Source organism: Ictidomys tridecemlineatus, chromosome 5 (genome assembly GCF_052094955.1).
Source record: "Ictidomys tridecemlineatus isolate mIctTri1 chromosome 5, mIctTri1.hap1, whole genome shotgun sequence".
Classification (NCBI taxonomy): Eukaryota; Metazoa; Chordata; class Mammalia; order Rodentia; family Sciuridae; genus Ictidomys; species Ictidomys tridecemlineatus.
The window spans coordinates 1,286,881-1,309,657 of NC_135481.1; the positions used below are offsets into that span (position 1 = coordinate 1,286,881).

Consider the following 22,777-nt stretch of genomic DNA (forward strand, 5'->3'; position numbering starts at 1 on the left):
TATTCATTTACTTAAAATGTTATTATCTCAAGTTTTCTTAGGAGATTCATGTATTATTGCTCTCAACTCTGTCCTTATTTTCTGTATGCTAGATCTGTCCATCACTAATAGATAGATGTTGAAGTCTCCTGCTATTGTAATGGATTCATCTATTTCTTTTTGAGATTATATGTGTTTCTACTTCAAGGATTCTGATCTACTGCTGTTGGGTGTATGCATGATAAGGATTGTTATACTGTCATGGAGAGTTGGTTGACTCCTTTAAACTTATGTGATGTAATTCCTTATCCCTGATATATCCATACATAGGGGCATGTATACAAATGTTATGATTTAGACATGAATTAACTCTCAAAGCTCCTGTTAGTGCAGGAATATTCAGAGGTAAAATGATTAGGTTATGAGAGCAGTAACCTAGTCAGTCCATCTTACTTCGAACGGATTTATTGAGTGGTAACTGTAGGGGGGGTGGGGCTTGACTGGAGGAAGTGGGTCACTGGAGGTGTACCCTGCAATGGTGCACCTTCCCTGTGACTCTTCCCCCAACTGACTCTCTCTCTCTCTTTCTCTCTCTTTCTCTCTCTATCTCTCCTTTCCAAGCCTGCTGAGCTGAACAGTTTTCCTCTGGTGGGTCCTTCCCCCATGATGTGCTTCCTCACCTTGGGCGCAGAACAATGGTGTTGGCCATCTCTGAACCGTGAGCCCCAAATAAATTTTTCTTCCTCTAAATTATTGTTGTTTGGTGTGAAACAATATATTAAAGATAATATGTTAAAGAAAGATATCAATGATACAAGCTATGAGAGTGAGGAATTAGGATTATTTTGTTATAATAAGGTACATTATATCTGGAACAATATAGTGTTATTTGAAACAACTTGTATTATTTCTAAATTTAATATGGAAAACTGTAAGTAGGCTATAGGACCAAGGGCCTCTGTTCCTTGCTGATTATTGACCAGAGGCTGGATTCAGTTCTTTGACTTGTAGACATTTCCCACATGGCATAAAGCCTCATCAAAGCTATCAGAGGGGAGAGTTTATAGCAAAAGAATCTCAGTCTTATGTACCATAACCACCCAAGTGATATTCCTTACCCTTTAAATAGCCTGTTATTTTAAAAGCCATCTCCAGTTTCACCACACTCTTGGGAAGGAGACAGAATACACAGTGTGCATACCAAAAGGTGGGCATCATTGGGTGACATCTTGTTATTTGCGCTATATTTTTACTTTTTGATACTGTATTTGGAATCATAAGAGTTTTAAGTTCTGATCAAATAAATTTCAGTTTATCTATTTTCCTCGTTAGTTGTTTGGTTGGTGTCAGAAAACATTTATTTAACATAAGGTCATGGAAATTCAGTTCTATGTTCTCTTCTACAGGTTTTGTGGTTTAAGTCTTATATTTGGGTCAGCATTAACTATTATCTGCATCTTGATCCTGGTCTCATAAAAATTGTTATAGAGTATGTTTCTTTCTTAACCCACTAATTTATGTGGTAATTTTTTGTACAACAATGTATATAGGTAATGTATCTAAAAACTAAATGCAACACAGTATGTTGGATTAGATCCTAGAACCTAAAAATTACATTAGCAGAACGCCAGATAAAATACTGTTATGGTATGAATTTGAAATGTTCTCCAAATGCTCAGTGAGTTGAAGAATTGGCTCCCAGTGTAGCAGTGATCAGAGGTGGGGATTTTAGGAAGCAATAGGATAATGAGAGATCCGTCTTCATCCATGAATTAATGACATTATTGTGAGATTATGGAAACTGTAGAAGGTGGGGCCTAGGTAGAGGAAGTAAGTCACTGGGTTCATGACCTACAAGGGTATTTCTTGTCCACAGGCTCTTTCAATCTCTGCTTTCCAGCCACCATGAAGTGACCAGTTCTGGTCTCCCATGCCCTTTCTGCTATGATGTTTTGCCTCATCAGAGGTCCACAGCAATGGAGTCAGCCAACAATAAACTGAAACCTATAAACCATGAGCAAAATAAATCATTTCTCCTTTAAGTTGATTTTCCTAGGTATTTTGTCACAGTAACTAAAACTTGATTAGCACGCATATGAAAAAATATTTTCAATAGTTTTGTAACCATTATTGATTTCTCATTTATTATAAAGATTCTATGGAAGATGTTAATATTACAAGAAGATAAAAGAAACTCCATCCTATTTTTATAACATTATCTAAATCTAAAATTATTACAAAATTGAAAACCTAAGTAATAATTTAGTAACAAAAAAACCTTTAAAACTCAGTCCTACATCAACTATAAAAACAAAACCCCTTGCACTCTAGAACAGAATTAATGTGTAGAGAGAGAATAACAAGGCCCCTTCCCTTATGATCCACTGTTCCAAACACAAGAGTGCCTGCTTAAGGAGGACTCCATCAAGGTCCAGGAATTGCCCCTTTTCCTATACCTCATCATACTCCTCATTACTTAGGTGTCACATTAAGTGTCAGTAGCCACTTCTTAACAGCTAGGTGTCTGTCTCATCGAATTTTCAAACATTTATATACATATCAGTTTGTGTGCATGATCCCATCAATAAAGTTTTAGAAGAAACCTATTATGCAAAGAATGAGAAATTTCAATAATGGGGAACATAGTTTATATTCTTACATAGTTTATATTTTACACTCCTTGGTACAAATTTTCCTTCAAGTTTTCAGAAGACGACTTTACTCTTTGAAAAACACCTATGATAATTTAATTATTTTATTTTACAGATTCCATCATGAATTCTTTTGAACCATGCATTCTTTGGACATGCCATGGATTGCAGTACCCATCACAGATACCAGAAGCAACAGAATATGAATCATGATGTTTTCAGGTAAGCTGGATTTTTTTTAAATTTCATAAACATCGTGTTGTAGTCCAGTTCTTGCTTTTACAGACCTGGGAGTGAAAACTGAGACATCATCATATTTTTGGCAGATAAAGACAGAGAGTGATTCAGAATGTTTACACTGATAGAGAAATTCTGTTAGAAAAGAACAACATAATAACAACATATGCCCAGCCCTCCATAGATCCATATGCCCAACCCTCCATGCAGTGACTTAAGAGGTGGGAACAGGTGAATAAGAACTCTACACATGTACTGGATAAACAAAAAACCCACAGCAGGGAGGATTTCCCACTCACCCCTCCCTGTGCATAGTCACAGCTGTCTGATGGACAGCATCAGGGCTATGTCCAGGACCCATATCTACAAAGACTGCACAGCCCCGGGACTGCACCTTGCAGTCCATGGGCATCCACAGAGTCCATAATCACAGACTATACCATATCATTCTATTCTCAATTCCTTATTCATTCATAGCTTCAATGAAAAAACTATTCCCTACAGCCTGGAGACCTGGAGTGAAAGATAGCTGCTGACTTTGAACATATTTCTCACTTCTGAGATCAAGATAGAAGATTTCTAGGGCTGTTATTATAAGTGATTTTGATTCACAAACATTTTTCACCCTTCAAAAATAATATTTACTCCTTGAGAAAGAACAGCTTCATTTAAATTTTAAATCATTTTTAAAAATGTTATCAGTTATTTTTAGTTATACATGATAGTAGAATCAATTTTGATGTAATTATACAAACATAGAATATATCTTATAATTATGACCTCAGTCTTTTTTTATCATATTTCACACTTTGATTCAAGTGGGTTATGAACTCCCATTTTTACCCCGTATACAGATTGCAGAATCACATCAGTTACACTTCCATTGATTTACATATTGTCATACTCATGTCTGTTGTATTCTGCTGCCTTTCCTATCCTCTACTATCCCCCCCTCTCCTCCCCTCCTCTCCCCTCTTCTCTCTCTACCCCCTCTACTGTAATTCATTTCTCCTCCTTGTATTATTTTTCCCTTTTCCCCTCACTTCCTCTTGTATGTAATTATGTATAACCCTGAGGGTCTCCTTCCATTTCCATGCAATTTCCCTTATCTCTCCCTTTCCCTCCCACCTCTCATCCCTGTTTAATGTTAGTCTTCTTCTCATGCTCTTCTTCCCTACTCTGTTCTTAGTTACTCTCCTTATATCAAAGAAGACATTTGGCATTTGTTTTTTAGGGATTGGCTAGCTTCACTTAGCATAATCTGCTCTAATGCCATCCATTTCCCTATGATTTTGTCATTTTTAATGCAGAGTAATACTCCATTGTGTATAAATGCCACATTTTTTTTTTATCCATTCGTCTATTGAAGGGCATCTAGGTTGCTTCCACAGTCTTGCTATTGTGAATTGTGCTGCTATGAACATCGATGTAGCAGTGTCCCTGTAGCATGCTCTTTTTAGATGACCTTAGTCTTGAGGATGTACACAATGGTGAGATCATATGGCATATTCATATATTTACATGGGAAAGTTATGTCAGATTCATTCCACTATCTTTCCTTTTTCTATACCCCCATATGGGAGAATCTATCTATTCATATTATTTTAACTAGAGTTACTATAAAAGGTAAGGGATTGTCAAATTTCCTTTTCTTCTTCATTTCAATGCATATGTTATAAAGCATCATGATATGTGCTCTGAATTGTTCTTCAATAAGCTCTTTATAAAAGGGAAGAGTGGCAGGACATATGTGAGGAAGAAATATATTTGTACAAGGAATGCTCTTTTTCAAAATGTCTACTGATGATACACTAGATTTAAGTGGTCAGTGTTAGTAGATAACAGGTGTAGACATAGAATTGTACTAATATGATTTCAGAGACACAGAAGACACAGTGCTGAGCACCCAGTTCCCACACATGACTCTCTGATAGCATGGAAGATATTGTGTCCCATAATTCCCAGAGCCTGGAGTGGCTACAATAATTTTGAGAAACATGCCATTGCAGACTTCCCAAATTCAGATCACATAGGAGGGGAAAACAAACTACCTTGTCATATATATATATATATATATATATATATATATATATATATATATATATATAGTATATAGTATACAACATATACTTTTAGTACATACTATATGAATAGAAACCTGACTCATAAGAAGATCAGAATTTTCTGTTTATTGAGGGTTTCTTCAGCCTCAAATGCAAAGTAAAAATACAGCCAGTATACTGACTCTTATATTATGTGAGTTGTTGTTTCACTCCATATAGTTTTGAGAAAACATCAAAGCCCATTCCAATTTTAATGCACCCAAAATTGGCAATAGTAGTGATGGGACAGAGCAAAACATTTTAAGTACAATAATGTATCTATTTCTGCAGTAATTAATCATCAGGTGATTTGTATGATCACCATTCGACTTATTAGAATTGAGAGTGAGCTCAGTGGTAGAGAAATTACCCAGCATATGCAAGGCTTTAGTTTGGATTCCTGGCACTGTAAAACCAACCAATAAACCAACCAACCATCAAAACAAAACAAAAGCAAGCCAAAAAAGAACCTGAGTAGTCTAGAAAACTGAATGGAAAAGAGAAAAAAGTATCTATACAAAAGTCATGGATTAAACTTGAATTTGGAACACAGTTTACAAGAAGCATAGCTCATGTTTCTAAAGTAATGGCAGAAATTGTTAAGATACAGGGTTTTTTTTTTTTTTTGCTATTTCTAGTTTGCTCTTGAGTGGTAATACATGCTAGTCCTTCCCCCAGAATTCTGGGGGATGTTCATGTTTACACTGTGTCTTTCACAGAATACGTCTTATTCTGATCGGCAGGCTAATGTCTAAGCATGTGACTTTCAATGAGTTGTACTTCTCACAAGAAACTTGGTTATTATGACAGATACAATTGTGGCTCTTGTGTGAGCTACCTCCAGTTCATCCCTACCAACACAGCCACTCTCTAGGAGAGCTCTTAATGAAGAAGAATTTAGTTTCTGGGGTTTGCATAAAGTAAGACACTGAGGAGGCAACTTGATGAAACAGATTAAATAACAAGCAACATCGTATTTACAGATTACAGAGAAAACAGGGTAGCATGCTTCACAGGCAAAGGGGAAGTGGGAGCCTTCTAGAAATGGCATGTACTCAACCAGTGGGTGAAGGTTAAAAAGAAAGCGAGAAGAATAGGTTAGAGCCTTATTGGGGTCCAGGATGTTACCCTTGAAGGTTCCACCTGGGGATTTCTCACTGTTTGGCTTAGAGGAAACAAATGTGAATTCCATGGAGTCATACTATGGCTGAGAAGTTGTCGCTGTTACCCATATATACAGTCCACCTAGGGTATTTGGGTTACTGGGTCAATTAAGAAGAAAGTTGTTTCTAGATGTCTCTGTTTTTTGTTTTGCTTTTTTGTTTTATTGCCACCGTAATCAAAAGACCTAATAAGAACAATTTTAGAGGAGCAAGAGTTTGTTTGGGGGCTCACAGTTTCAGAGGTCTTAGTCCCTACACAGTGACTCTATTCCTTCAGGTCTGAGGTGAGGCAGAACATCAGGCAGAAGAGTGTGCCAGAGGAAAGCAGCTGGAAACATGGCACAGGAATCAGAAAGCACTCAGGTGAACTGGGACAAATACACTCCCCCAAAGACACATCCCCATCCACTCACCTCCTCTAGCCATACCTTACCTGTCTATAGTTACCACTTAGTTAATATCTATCAGAGGATTAATATTCTGATCATGTTAAGTTTCTTATAACCCAATCATTTTACTTCTAAACCTTCTTGCATTGTCTCACACATGGGCTTTGGGGGGATAACTTACATCTAAACCATACAATCCAGTAGCAAGATTGTATAAGGTAGATATCTGAATCAAACTCCTTGAGGAACTAGAAGGAAGTAGAGAGCCACAAATCATGTCAAATATGACTAAGACCTGTTTCTAGAATGAACAAGTTGTCCAGGATTCAAAAGCTGTTGACATTGGTAACTCCTAACTTAGTGGTTAGTATACGCCTTCTCTAATTCTACAAAATTTATATATTAGTTCATTCAATCCTGAAAACATATCAATAGGTAGGTTCCTTTTACCACACCCAGGGTGCAATTCTGAATCTGAGTTAATGCCTTACAAGAACAGAATATTAGAACTTGAACCTGACCCAGACTGTCTCCAGAGTCTACCTTCTTCAACTGCGTTAGAATATCTTTTATATAGCACATAATATCTAGGCTTAGTTTAAGAATTTTTACTTTTCACAATGATCATGAAATAATTTTCCTAAGTTAGGTTCTAAAGACAGTGTTGTTTTCATATTTAGGAGTATGATTTATCTGTAATGTATTTTTGCATAATATGAGGGTAAGGGTGGATTATATTTCCAGCAACATATATACAAATTCCTAAAACACTTATTAGAATCCTATTTTCCCACTATTTCCTCATATATTATCTTCTTATTTATATATGTGTGTATGTTTTATATCTTGCTTCTATTTTTTAATTATTTTTTTCTATTTATGCAAAAGTAACAGTCTTGTTATTAAGAAATTTCATTTTCATAATAATTTTCCTCCCAGAGATTTTAGAGGGAAACAAGCTGATAAAATTGGTATTCCTGGTTTTTCCTTCTTTTTGATAATAATCATGGTCCACAATTATAAATAGAAGACTCGATTGAATTATTTCATAATTTTACAAGTTTTTCAGCCAACATAAGAATGATAAGTCATAGGAAAAGCAGGTTGTATTCCAGGCATCATTTCCTTCATCCTTATTATAATTTATGTATATATGAGTATATAAGATTCATTGTGGCATAGTTATACATGTACACAGCAGAAGTTTGTAGATTTTATTTCCCAGTCCTTTCCCATTCCCTCCCCTCTTTCTTCCCACTTGATCCTCTTTCTCTTTCTTGCTTGAGCTTGTGGCAAGATGGGCCATGTCATGTCTCTTTGCAGTCAGGAATACCATGAAAGGGTCAAAGGCCAAATTCTTTCAAATGGCTTCTCCTGTGTTTTTGCTTTTTTTTTATTCTGGACTGCTCTTTTATTTATTTATGAGACCCATGTCACAGTGGAGAAATGATGGCACATATCAACCTTTTCTGCATTGAAGCTGGCATGATTACTTTTTCCCCTTTCTAACATTGGATATAGAGAATGACTTGGTGCCTTTGGACCACCTTGCAGTCCAGACTGTCTGCTCCATCTTTTCTTTTTTATTTTTTATCAGTGCATTCTAATTATGCAAAATAGTGGGATTCATTATGCCACATTTATATGTGCACATAACATATTTGGATAAATCTCTTTCCCCTTTACTGTCCCTTTCCTTTCTTCCTCTCTTCACCTGATCTACTAACTCTACTAATCTGCCTTCTGTTATTATTTTTTCTATTTTTTTCTATTTAATTAGTTATACATGACAGTAGAATGCATTTATGCTCTTTGATATATCATACATAGATAGGGTATAAATTCTTTTCTGAGTGTACATGTTGTAGAATCACATTGGTCTTGTAGTTATATATATATATACACACACACACAGTAATAATGTTCTACTGTCTTCCTATCCCCACATCCCTCCTCTTCCCTCCCTTCACCTCCCTCTACATAATCTAAGGTAAAACTATTCTTCTCTAGTGTTCCTCTCCACTTATTGTGAATCAGCATCCTCATATTAGCTTTTGGTTTTCTGGGATTGGCTTATTTTGCTTTGCATTGATATTCTCCAGCTCCATCTATTTACTGGAAAAAGCCATAGTTTTATTCTTCTTTAAAGCAGAGTAATATTACAATAATATGTCACATTTTCTTTATCTATTCACCTATGGAAGGACACCTAGCTTGGTTCCATAGTTTTGCTATTGTGAATTGAGCTGCATTATTGTACTATGCTGATATTAAGTCCTTCAGGTATAAACCAAGGAGTGGGATAGCTGGGTCAAATGGTGGTTCCATTTCAAGTTTTCTGAGGAATCTTCATACTGCTTTCCATAGTGTTTGTACTAATTTGCAGTCCCACCAGCAATGTATCTGTTATTATAATTAATAATTATAATTTATGTATATATGAGTATATAAGATTCATTGTGGCATAGTTATACATGTACACAGCAGAAATTTGTAGATTTTATTTCCCAGTCCTTTCCCATTCCCTCCCCTCTTTCTTCCCACTTGATCCTCTTTCTATATTCTATTGGTCTCCCTTTTATTTTGTGAAATCTCTTTACTTTTTACTAGATTATTTCCTATAGTTTGGATAAAGAAAATGTGATATACATATACAATGGAGTTTTACTCAACCTTGAAGAAGAATGAAATTATGTCATTTGTGGGCAAATGGATGAAACTAGAGAACATACTAAGTAAAATAAGCCAGATTCAGAAAGTCAGGAATCAAATGTTTTCTTCTCCATCTTTTCAAAACAGAAGGGCTGCCAAGATCCTCATCACATCACATCCTGCAAACTCTCTGGAAGCACTAAGCTGAGACAATAGTAGAGCTAAGTCATTGTTTCACAACACTTGGACCTTAATGTCCTTCCTTGGTGCATAGTGTCTTGCAAATATGACAAATTCATCTATCTCTCCTGGCAATTCTCTTTTGTAACCTTAAAACCAATTTATGAAAAATGGACATATTTACATCATTTAAAGGAAAATAATTAAGACATACTTTTGTCATTTTATTTGTTACAAAAGTTTTAAGAGTTCATGTAGATCATGTACTCCTCATTAAGAGTGTTCTTAGTTATATTCTTTTTATTTATTTATTGGTTCTATTTAGTTATATATGACAGTAGAATCCATTTTGATATCATTATGAAGCATGGAATATATCTTATTTTAGTTAGGATTCCATTCTTGTATGATTGTTGGATTCACTGTGATGTTTTCTTATATGTATATGAGAATATTATATGTCCTTGGTGTATATCCAAATAATTTAAAATCGGCATATTACATTGACACAGCCACATCAGCTTTTTTCTCTTTATTTGACCTATTGTTTTTAGACACCTGCATGTTGAGATTGTAATATATTCTTAGAAACTGATCAACTTATCATTATATAATGCCTTTATTCTGGATAACATTTCTTACCTTAAACTCTGCTCTTTTTGAAATTAGTATAGGTCCTCTTGCCTTTTTATTATTTTATATTCGGTTATGTTCATTTACTTTTAATTTATATCTATCTGTTTTGGTCATCGTTTTCACTGATGTGTCTAAAGGATCTGACCAGAACAACTATAGAGGAGGAAAAGTTTATTTGAGAACTCAGTTTCAGAGGTAGACAGAAGGCTCCATTCCTTAGGGCTTGAGGTGAGGCTGAACATCATGGTGGAAGAGGGTGGCAGAGGGAAGAAGCTCACATGGCATCAGGAAACAGAGAGAAATACTCCACTTACCAGATACGAATATATACCCCAAAGCCATACCCCAATCCCTATATCCTCCAGCAGCACCCTACCACTTCAGTTAATCCCCTCAGGGATTAACTCACTGATTAGGCTATGACTATAACCCAATCATTTCTCCCCCAAACCTTCCTGCATTGTCTCACACATGAGCTTTTAGGGGACATTACATCTAAACCATAACACCATCTTCCATTTAACGTGAGTTTCTTCTAGACAACATGTAGTTGGATCTTCTTAGTTGATGTAAACTGACAATCTCTCTCCTTTGATTAGTTGATTAGTACTTTTAAACCCTTGATATTCACAGTGATAATGTTTATACTTGGATTAATATCTCCCTTGCTTATTATTTTCTATTTGTTGTTCTGGTTCTTTCATTCCTCCTTTGTATTCCTCTATTTTCCAGAATTTCTTAGATTTTTTTATTTTCAGTTTTTAAATGGATAGTATTTTATGTATTTGTTTTTCAGCTATTTTTTCTTTGTGTTGCTGAGGATCAAACCCATGCCCTCCTGCATATTAGGCAAGTTCTCTACCCCTGCGTTACAGTCCCAGTGCTGCACTAGGATGTTTTGAAGTATGTATGCATTGTGGAATGGCTATATTTTTCAAGTTAAAAAATTAATTACCTCACATAGTTATTATTTTTGTGGTGAGAATACCCAACATATGTTTGAATATCTTTGAATTTGTCAAGAATACAATATACACTATACTATCATTAAATATAGTCACCTTGCTGCAAAACAGATCTCTCTTCTCTTTCACACTCTTTCATTATTTGTGTGTTGATTGATACCAGAAGTGCTCTGTCACTGAGCTATACTTCTAGAACTTTTTTTTAATGGATCTTTTGTTTAATTAATTAATTAATTTATATGCAGTGCTGAGGATTGAACCCAGGGCCTCACACATGCCAGGCAAGTGCTCTACCACTAAGCCACAACCCCAGCCCAAGAACTTTTTTTTTTAATTTCATTTTGAGACAGGGTCAGGGTCATTGAGTTGCTAAGGGACTCACTAAGTCCGCTATGACAGGCCTTGTGATCCTCCTGCTTCAGACTTGTGAGGTGTGAGATAACTGGTAGGCACCACCATGCTTGCCACAGTTCTCTTAACTTTAATTCTCCTATGTAATCATAATTATGCATTCTTGAGCAAATATCTCCCCCCACACATTCTTCCTAGCACCTCCAAACTCTGGTAACAACCATTCTACTCTCTACTTCAAAGAAATCAAATTTTTATTGTTGAGATCAGGCAGCCATGTCTTTTTTTAACTGGTTCTTTTTAGCTATACATAACAATGTGATTCATTTTGATATAATTGTAAAATTATGTAAATGTATAGAACTGGAAACTATCATGCTAATTGAAATAAGATAGTCCCCAAAAGTCAAAGGTCTAATGCTTTCCCTGATATGCAGAAGTTGGAAGTTAATCCAAAGTAAGAGGAGGGGTTAAAAAAAGAATTTAAGAAATATCAGTAGACAAAGGGAAATGAATGGAAGAGAGCAGGAATGGGATGGGGAAAAACAGTAGAATGATTCTGACTTCTGTCTTTCTTGTCTGGATTATTTAACATAATGTTCTCTAGCTTCATATGTCATCACAAACAGGAGAATTTCCATCTTTTTTTTAAGAGAGAGAGAGAAAGAGAGAGAGAGAGAATTTTTTAATATTTATTTTTTTAGTTTCTGGCAGACACAACATCTTGTTTGTATGTGGTGCTGAGGATCGAACCTGGGCCGCACGCATGCCAGGCAAGCGCGCTATCGCTTGAGCCACATCCCCAGCTCTGAATTTCCATCTTTTTAAGGCTGAATAGTACTGCCTCCACAATATTTCTGACTGCTTCAAGTAGCTATCAGTTAATCAGGTGCACATTGTTTAATTTTCATGTGTTTATAAAGTTTTACAGTTTTCCTCATTATTGAAAGTTAGTTTTATATCATTGTAGTCAGGTAATATAGTTGATAATGATCTCTCTCTTAAATTGGTAGGAATTTCTTTGTGTCCCATCATATGACTTATCTTGGAGAATATTCCATGTGTGGTTTAGAGGAATGTGTGCAGCTGTTAGATGTAGTGTTCTATAAATGTCTGCTATGTCCATTTGGTCTAGACTATAATTTAAATCTGATGTTTCTTTGTCAACTTTCTCTCTGAATTATCTATCTATTTCTGAAAGCAGGGTGTGGAAATCTTCTAGTATTCTTGTATTGCAATTTACCTCTCTGTCTAGTTCTAATAATATTTGCTTTATATATTTGGGTGCTACAGTGTTAGGTGTGCCTAAATATTATATATGCATATATATGTATATATACATACATATATGTATTTAAAATTCTTACATCCTCTTCATGAATAGACACCTTTATTAGTATATATGGATGGCCTAAATATTTGTGGATTTAACCAATGATGAATTATAAATACTTGGAAACAATTGCATGTGTACTGAACGTATACATGCATTTTCTAAATTTCCAGTATGCAAAATTTTTTAAATTTTATTTACATTTTCATTTGTTCTTTTTAGATATACATGACACTAGAGTGTATTTTGACATATTATACATACATGGAGTATACTTGTTCTAATTAGGATCCCACCTTGTGGTTGTACATGATATGAAGTTTCACTGTTCACGAATTTATATATGAACATAGGAAAGTTCTTGTTTTAGTCAGCTATTTCATTGCTGTGACTAAAGGATCTGACCATAACAATTTTAAAGGAGGAAAAGTTTATGTCAGGGCTCACAGTTTCAGACGTCTCAATCCATAGACAACAGAGTCCATTCCTTGGGGGTGGAGGTGAGGGGAAACATCATGGCAGAAGAGTGTGGCAGAGGGAAGCAGCTCACATCATGGTGATCAGAAAGTAGAGAGAATGTCCACTCTCAAGATACAAAATATATACCCCATGGCCATGTTCCAATTCTCACCTCCTTTAGCCATATCCTGCCACTTCAGTTACCACTCAGTTAATCCCTATCAGGAGATTAAGTCTCTGATTAGGTTATGATGCTTACAACTCAATAATTTCTCCTCTAACCCTTCTTGCATTGTCCCACATGTGAGCTTTTGGGGGACACCTCACATCCAAACCATAACAATTATGTCTGACTCATTGTACTGTCTTTTCTATTCCCACCCTCCCTTCCTTCCTTAATTCCCCTGTCTTATCCACTGAATCTGTATTCACCCCCTTATTGTATGTTAGCACCAGCATATCAGAGAAAACATTTGGCCTTCAGTTTTGGGGGATTGGTTTATTTCATTTTGTTAATATTCTCTAGTTCCAGCATTTACCTACAAAAGCCATAGTTTCATTCTTCTTTAAGGCTAAGTAATATTCCATTGTGTATATGTACCACATTTTCTTTATCCATTCATCTGTTGAAGGGCATCTCGGTTGGTTCCATAGTTTAGCTATTGTGAATTGAGATGGTATAAACATCGACATGGCTGCATCACTGTAGTATACTGATTTTAAGTACTTTAGTTATAAACTGAGGAGTGGGATAACCAGGTCAGATGGTGGTTCTATTCCAGATTTTCTGAGGAGTCTCCATACTGCTTTTCATAGTGGTTACACAAATTTGCAGTCCCACCAGCAATGTATAAGTGTGCCTTTCCCCCTATATCCTTGCCAACATTTATCATTGTTGTATTCTTGATAATTGCCATTCTGACTGGAGTGAAGTAAAATTTCAGTGTAGTTATAATAATCATTTCTCTAATTGCTAGAGAAATTGAACATTTTTTTCATATATTTGTTGACCATATGTATTTCTTTGTTATCTTCAGTTGGTTTTGTTGTTGTTGTTGTTGTTGTTGTTGTTGTTGTTTTTCCCATTTATTGATTGGGTTACTTGTAGGGTTTATTTGTTAAGTTTTTTGAGTTCTTTATGTGTCCTGAAGATTAATCATATGCATTTTTTTTCTGGTAATTGTTCCACAAGCAATATAGTGTAAAAACTGTTTACATAATATTATTTGTTTTACTAGGTATTATAATTAATATAGAAATTATTTAAAAGTAGTTGAAAGACCAGTAACTAGGGAAATAAATATGGATGTTTCTCAGAAGACTAGGCATGGAACCACTATATGACCCAGCTATACTCACTCCTTAGTATTTATCCTAAATAATTAAAGTCATCATATTATAGCAATATGTGCATATCCATGTTTATTGCAACACAATTCACAGTAGCTGAACTATGGAACCAGCTTAGGTATCTATCGATGGATGAATGGATAAAGAAAATGTGGTGTATACACATATAGATATACATATAGACAATGAAGTTTTATTTAGCTATAAAAAATTAAACTATGTAATTTGCAGGAAAATGGAAGGAACTTAAGAACATTGTTAAGCAAAATAAGCCAAACTCAGAAAGTAAAGGGTCATATATTTTTCTCTCAAATGTGGCAGCAAGAAAGGAAAACAGAAAATAAAGGTGAGCAGAGATATGAAAATTGAAGGGATATCAGTAGACTGAAAGCACATAGAAGGTGGGCAGAGGGGAAGGAACAGGAAAATACTAGAGAATAATAATGATCAAATTTTATTATTATATTGTGTACATGTACAAATATGTAACAACAAATCCTACCATTATGTGCAAGTTTTATACACCAATAAAAATATGGAAAAATAAAATTTATGGAAGAAGATGCCTAGGTTATATAAAAATACTATGTATTGTACATAAGTGGCCTGATCATTCATAAATTTTATTGTCTCTAGAGGTTCTTGGATCTAATTCTCCCACACATACCTGGGACGATTATAATAACCTACCTTTTGTCTTTTTACAGTTTATGACTAAAACCAATTTTATCTGATGTAATTATTGTTACTCTTGTTCTCTTTTGGTTTATAAAATGCTCGGAATATCATTTTCTATCCCTTCACTTTCAACCTATGTGTGTCTTTACAAGTGAAATGATTCATTCTTTTTAGGAAGCATATAATTGGATCTTTAAAAAAATATATATAAATGTCTTTTTTTTAATAAGTAACCTAACCTTGAGTATTTCATTATAGCAACTGAAAACAGATTAATACAACTTTTACTATTTCAGCAACTTAATATAAATGAAATGCAACCTTCATTTTTAAATAAAAATCATAACACCATATTTTAAACTGCAAATAGGACTCATGATTTTGGAGGTTGAAAATCCACAAGTACTGGCTCTGGTAAGGGCCTCTGGCTATGTCACTTCACAGTGGATGACATCATAATCCATGCAGGAGGGTGTGACAGAAGGTAGTGAGACAGAACACCAGAGAATGGGGAGGGGCCAGTAATGACCTCTCACTAGGCCCATCTCTTAAAGGTACTACTACCACCTCTTAACATTATCACACTAAGCATCGAGCTTCTATTATGTGAGCTCTTGAGGGAGACATCCAAAAGTGATCTTTTAAAGATATTTAATCTGAACTTTGTGCAGAGGAAAAGTAATGTGTGAGGACAAAATGTGTTTTGAATTTTTTCCTTATGTGGATTTAGGATTGCCTAATCTCCCAAATGGAGTGAATGTACAGTAACCTGTTTCCCAAGAGGTTCCTGTGGACATTTCTTAAATTGTGATAATAACAAAATTGTGTTAAACCGATTCTTCTCTTAAACATTAAACCTATTTTTTTTCCTTACAAATAGGGAAGAATTTGATAGTTAAGTCATATTCACCAATAGATTATACATTATCATTTATTTTTTTTCTGAGCCAGAAGTAAAAGTTAGAAACAGAAGAGTCTGTCTCTGTGGTTATATTGACCCCCACACTTAATCTGTATCTTTTGACAAAGAGAATAAATGATTCAGGCTTGCTCCTATTCATTATATATTATTTTTTGCTTTCTCATTGTGAAAAGTGATGTTTCTAAAAGGTTAAATTGACATATAAGAGTATTTCAAGTGGCATGAAAAACATGGACATATTAGAATTTAGTTATAGAAATTGTTAAACATAAGTATCCTTTAGTGTACTTTTTAAAGGATGTGATATAAATATATTTATTTTCAAGAAAAGGAAAACAGTGTATGCGGTTAACTTAATATCAACTGACTTATTAGCAGTTTATATGGAGTGTTATAACTTTTTTACTTCTGAAAATTAAAAATAAAATTTAATTCAAAAATTAAAAAAAAAAAAATATATATATACATATATATATATATATAGCCACTATACACAGCAGTTGGAGATTTTAATTGGTAACTAAGGACTTAATATTGTAATTTCCACTGTGTCAATTATTTCATTTTAGGCCCTTTTTTTTCTTGTTCTTTTGTTTTTTTTGTTTTTGTTTTTGTTTTTGTTTTTTTACCTTTGTGGACTGGTAGTTTTCTGTGAAGCTAAGATTTGATTGCTTTTTCTTTTCTGTTTGTGTATCTGCTGTAATTTCTTTGTGGTTATTATAGGATAACAAATGTTTTATAGTTACAATAGACTGTTTTAATCTGATAGTGACAATCTGATTCACATATTAAGATTATGATCTTCACAACATTTATGTTTTTTCTTAATTTATATCTCTGCATAATGTGTGTTCCTTAATGACTAATTATAACTGTAGTTATTTTTGACCATCTTGACTTTATCCTTCATAGCAGAAGTTTGAAGGATTTACATAGCACCAATTAAATACTGAATATATTATGAGTTTGATTATGAATTTGCCTCTCCAATGAGTCTTGTACTCTGACATGATTTTTTCTATCAAATACCATCCTTCACTTCCATTTGTAGCATTGTCTTTAGCATATCTTGTAAGCTCTAATGGTAATTAATTTCTTCAACTTTTTTTTTTGTCTGGGAAGAACTTCATTTCTTCTTCATTTCTAAAACATAGCTGCCAAGTATGAATTTCTTGGCTAGCATTTTTTTCAGCACTTTGAGTATGTTTTCACATTCTTTCCTCACCTGAAAGGTTTTTGATAAAAAACTATTAATAGTCTAATGTGCATTCATTTACATATTTTTTTCTTGCTGTGTTTAGAATTCTCTCTTTGAATCCTAGTGGTTCCTGAGGCGAAGGCAGAACAACCTCAAGTTAGAGACCAGTCTCAGCAACTTAGGCCCTAAGACACTTAGTGATACTGGCTCTCAAAAGAAAACATTTAAAAAAGGTTTTGGGATATAGCTCAGCAGTAAAGCCCCTCTGGGTTCAATTCCCAGTTCCCCCAATTGAATTTTCTCTTTGTCTTTATTTTTATTTTTTAGTTGTAGATGGTTACAGTAACTTTATTTTATTTGTTTATTTATTTTTATGAGGTGCTAAGGATCAAACCCAGTGCCTCACATGTGCTAGGCAAGCTCTGTACAACACCAGCCCCTGTCTTTGACTTTTGATAGTTTGATTATAATGTGTCTCAATGAGGAAACTTTGGATTGAATTCTTTTAGGAACCATTGAGGTTCCTGAATCTGGCTACCCTTGCATTTTCCAAGACTTGGGAATTTTTCAGTCATTATTTCATTAAATGTGTTTTCTGTGCCTTTCTCCATCTCTTTTCCCCATGGAAGACTCATAATGTGAATATTTGTTGGCTTAAAGACATATCCTGTAATCCTATTGGCTTTCTTAATTCTCTCTTTTTTACATTTTCTTTTCCCCTCTGACTTTTTTATTTCAAAAAACTTGTCTAAATTTCAGAAATTATTTTGTCTGCTTGCACTAGTCTCTTTTTGAAACTCTTGATTGTGTTTTTAATTTAGTACATTGAATTCTTCAGCTCCAAAATTTCTGTTTAGCTCTTTGTTTGTGATATCTATCTCTTTGTTGAGTTTCCCATTCCAGTCTTTTTTTCCTGGTTTCATTGAATTGTTTGTATTCTTTAATCTTCTGAGTTTTCTTGAGATCATTACTTTGAATTCCTTTTCAAACATTTTATAAATTTCCATTTCTTTGGGATCTATTGATGGAGAATTGATTGTGTTAGTCTTGACTTGTCATGTTTCCTTATTTTGCTTTTAGTGGTAATGAACCCACCAGATGCACAATAATGAACACAACAAAATACTTCTAGTTTTATGGAATATTCTTTTTACAAGGAAAGACTTTTTCCTATAGATGGGCTAGGGTAACAAATATTGGATAGGTTTCAATAGTTTTAGTTCTGTGTGAATGCAATAGTATAGTTTCTATGCCATTTATTCAGTTGTAATTCACATCACCAATATCTACAGTGCATCAGTGACCTAGGCTGAGTGTGCTTGTGGTAGAGGGTGGTACACCTATGCAAAGAGCAGAACTTGTTTTCAAGACAAAGGTGAATGCAAATGGTGGGGTGGCTGGCTCAGGGGCAGGCTTGCCAGGGTCAGAGTTCCAAGCTGATTCTTATTAGGCCAAGGGCACACTGATACAGCAGGTTTGCTGGCTTGGTTGGCTTTTCCATTGTGCAGGACCACCTGTTCCTTGGTGGACTGGATATCACATGGATAGAGGTATCAGGATCACCACTGCTCTGCTGAGTCTAATCTGTGAGTAGCTAGGGTTATAACATTGCAGTCACATTTGTGAACATGGTATATTTATGGAGAAGCCTCAGGAATGGAAGCTGCATTGGCTACTGGCCCCCAGAGCAGGATGGACTCTAGCAATGACACTAATTTCAAGATGCCACTATATTAGCTCGGGTCATAGAGGGTGGAAGTTACATACTGTCTTGTCTGCAGCAATGCAAACATGTGAACCCCAGACAGCTCCCCAAACTGAGATTAGAGCTTATAAAGATTGCCTGATTCTCCTGTAGCAAGGACTGGAGGTATCTGCAATGAATGTTGCTGGGGGATTCCTGCTTATCTTTTTCCTGAGACAATTCTGTCAAATGACTGGGAGCTGATCCTAGCAGGAGAGATGGTATGGCATTGGCATTGAGGTTTTCACCCCTTCTATGCTTCTATCCTGGCATTCTGTGCTCCAGTAGTTTCCTTAATCCACTGTATTAGAAATGCAGTTGTTGTTGTTTTGTTTGTTTGTTTGTTTGTTTAGTTCTCCTTTAGGGGAGGGAAGGAGTTTCAGGCACCTCTATTTAGAAGAACTTCATTCTTTTTTTCAGATTTTTTTCTCATATATCTTTTGTATTCCCATATGGATTTTAAAAGCAACTTGCTAATTACAACAAATATTTTTAAAGGCACCTGATATTTCCATGTGGATTGCAGTAAATCTAGGACTCTGTTTGGAAATTATTATCATACTAACAATATTACATTTTATATCAACTACCTTGGGATGCCTTTAAATTAATTTGGAACTTCTGTGATTTCTTCCAAAATGTTTGGTAGTTAACACTGTATGTATGTTATGCTTGTTCACATAATTTTTTCTCAAATTATTTATTTAGATGCTATTTAAATGGAATTATTATATGAGCGTCACTATTAATGTGATAGTGATAGTGTATAGAAATATAGGAATTTGTATTTTTGACCTTATATAGTGAAATCTACTACACTGTGTTTAGTTCTAGTCATTTATACTATATCCCTTAGCATTATCTATATAAAAGATCAGTAATTTGCAGAGAAAAAGAAAGTTTCAGTTCTCCCTTTTAAATGTGTATTTCAAAAAAAATATTTTATTACCTAATTGCCAAGACTGTATAACCCAATACAATATAAGGTAGGAGAGACAAGCATGGACATTTTTGGTTTTTTCCTATTCTTAGGGAAAGTTGTTAAGCCTTTTTTGATGGTATATGATCTATATGAGTTATGTTGTGAATGAAATGGGAAACAAAACCAAAATTCAACATTAAGAATAGTCCAAAATTTCTAGGCTAAGAAATTTCCTGTCTGTGCATACTTTCTGGTATGTTTTTAGCTTGAAGATGTTTTGGAGTAGTCAAATTATTTTTCTGCATCTTTTGACCATGTTTGTGATTTTGTCCTTTATTCTATTAACATATTCTAGTGTACACATGTGAACTTTGTCTAAAAGCCTTCCACTGTTACCTTCTGATGATACTATCAACATTAAAACTTGCAGAGGAATTGTCAGTAAGTAGGTTTGATGATCACCTCACAATGAGTAGGATTGGGACTCATAAGATATGTGGCCGTATCAACACTTCTGGTAGCAAAAATTAGGATAACATGGGAAACTCACATACAGTGACTTGAGGGCTGGAGATATAGGTCAGTTGGTAGAGTGCCTGTCTCAAATATACAAGGCTCTGGGTTCAATCCCCAACACACACACACACACACACACACACACACACACACACACTAAATATGACCTGAAAAGTAATTTTTAGAAGAGATTGTTCTAAATAGGAGAAATTTTAACTATCCTTTTTAATGTATTTTGGTTTTGTTTCCCATCTCTTGTAATATTAGAAGTGATATAACACATATATTCCCATTTATATAAATTCCAAGGAATTATTTTCAGTAATTATGAGTTAAACACAATTAGAAATATTTATGTTACAATTTAATCATTTTATTTCATTGTCACATAAAATCACAATGAATTTTTTAATTGATATAAATGCTACATTATAAGTTCCTTAGGAAAATCTGTCAGTATTACCAAATACTAACTTAGTGTTTGGTATCAACCTGCTATTAGGCTTTATGTTCTTTTAGTTCATTCAGTTCTCATCACATGTCAAGAGGCAGACACTACTGCTATTCCCACGGTCAATTCTGAATCTGACCTAAATGACTTCAACAAAGGAAAAGAAGAACTTTGAGCCTGACTCAGTTTATACCCATAATCTCTATTCATGTCAACTGTGTTAGAATATTTTTTTCTACTACTTGGTAAATACCTCAAGGTTTAGTTTATGAATTCTTATCCTACTCTGTGGTCATGAGATTAAAGTATAATATAAGTACTATATTTTTTAAATACTTAGGTCAATAATCTACCTGGAGTTTGTTTTGTATGAATGTGAGTTTAAAGGACAATGTTATCTTTCTCTAGTGGAATTCAATATTTTGGAACATTTATTAAAATTGGTCTTCATTAATTATTTTGAATTATTTGCTTACATATGAATACATTATTTTTGAGCTCTTGTTTTTTTATTTCCTGCTGATTTATTTTTTGTGCAAGTAACACACTTGTGTCTTATTTGCACAAAGAAAAATAAATGTCTTACTAACAACACTTGTGTTGTTAGTAAGAAAGTTCATTTAACACAAGAACATTTTCACCAGAGCCTGTTTCTTAACTATTATGCTTCTTTATAATGAAGAAGACTGAAAATAGTAAAAATATGCATGCTTTGCACCTACACCAATATTCCCACTTGTGCCTTAAATAAAAAGGAGGGTTTGGAATTTAGAATATTGCTGTCTACACTTACTCTCTGATGTTCATGTGAATCTTAGGAAATCCCCCCTCACTACTCCCCATGTTATGTATGTAGTGTGTTTTTCAGTGCATTTCATTCAGTTATTTCTCCTCATTTTATTATCCTACATGCTGGATCTTTGAAAATTTTCTATTCCAATAGTAACAGTGAGCAGGGCAGATGTCCCTGGGTGTTTCCAGAACAAGTAGATGACCAAATGGGTGTGTCCTCTCCTCTAGACCATGCCCACCAAGGGCGAGGCAGCAGCTGGCACTGGTAACTAAGGGGCTGTTGGTGGGGTCTGCATGGGGAAGAACAGCTGCTCCTCATTCTCTTCCTGGGATTAGTTGAGTAATTCAATTCTTTTTGTATAAACATGGGGTTTGTCAATGGCACATGATCACTTTAGGTTTTGCCTTGTTATATTTGCTCTTGCTTTTTCTTTGGGCATGTAAATGTCTTTTAACATTTGTGCATAAATTTACATTTTTTTGTAGGAGAGACTTCATCTACAACTAAATTGGTATTTCTCTATTGTGTATTAATGCCTTTCATTTTATGTTTAACCATGCATTCATTATAGTTTTTCAAAATATCTTTTCAATTATTTCCATGTTTTCAAGTATTATGCTACTAAATTAAATAGAGTATTCCTTTTATCAGAAAAACATATGTGCCACATTCTTTGTGTAAGTGTTTTCCAGAAATTTCCTCTGAAGTACCTCTAGCTGAAAAGGAGATAAACCAAGGCTTGTCTGTGAACCACAAAACAAATTTGTAAGTTACATACATTTTAAAAAATAATGGTCAATGTTTCTGTTGCATGTCTTACTTTGTTCTATCTGTGAAAAATTCACAAAATATTGTGTAGAAAGAGCACAGAAATGCCATTTCTGATTACAGATGCACAGCATTTCATTAATATGCAAAAATAAAATTTCATCATTTTGTTTGATTTTTCTCTTACCAAAGTTCTATAAGCATCAGCTGAGGTCCCAGATTGCGACCACCTTGCTTTTGTAAATGTTTATATGCCTGTTGCCCTGTAAGGATGGTCTACCATAGAAATATGTGTTTTTTTCCTTACTCTTTGATGAGTGCTTTTCATTTTTTCACAG

The 22,777-nt window shown here is 34.5% G+C and overlaps 1 long non-coding RNA gene across 1 annotated transcript in view; it reads left to right on the forward strand.

Moving 5' to 3' along the window:
* LOC120886751 (uncharacterized) overlaps positions 1-22,777 on the forward strand; it is a 94,384-nt gene that overhangs the window by 12,381 nt on the left and 59,226 nt on the right. The window contains exons 6-7 of the long non-coding RNA XR_013438618.1: positions 601-697; positions 2,746-2,852. This is a non-coding gene — a long non-coding RNA (uncharacterized LOC120886751). The remainder of the gene's footprint in view (positions 1-600; positions 698-2,745; positions 2,853-22,777) is intronic.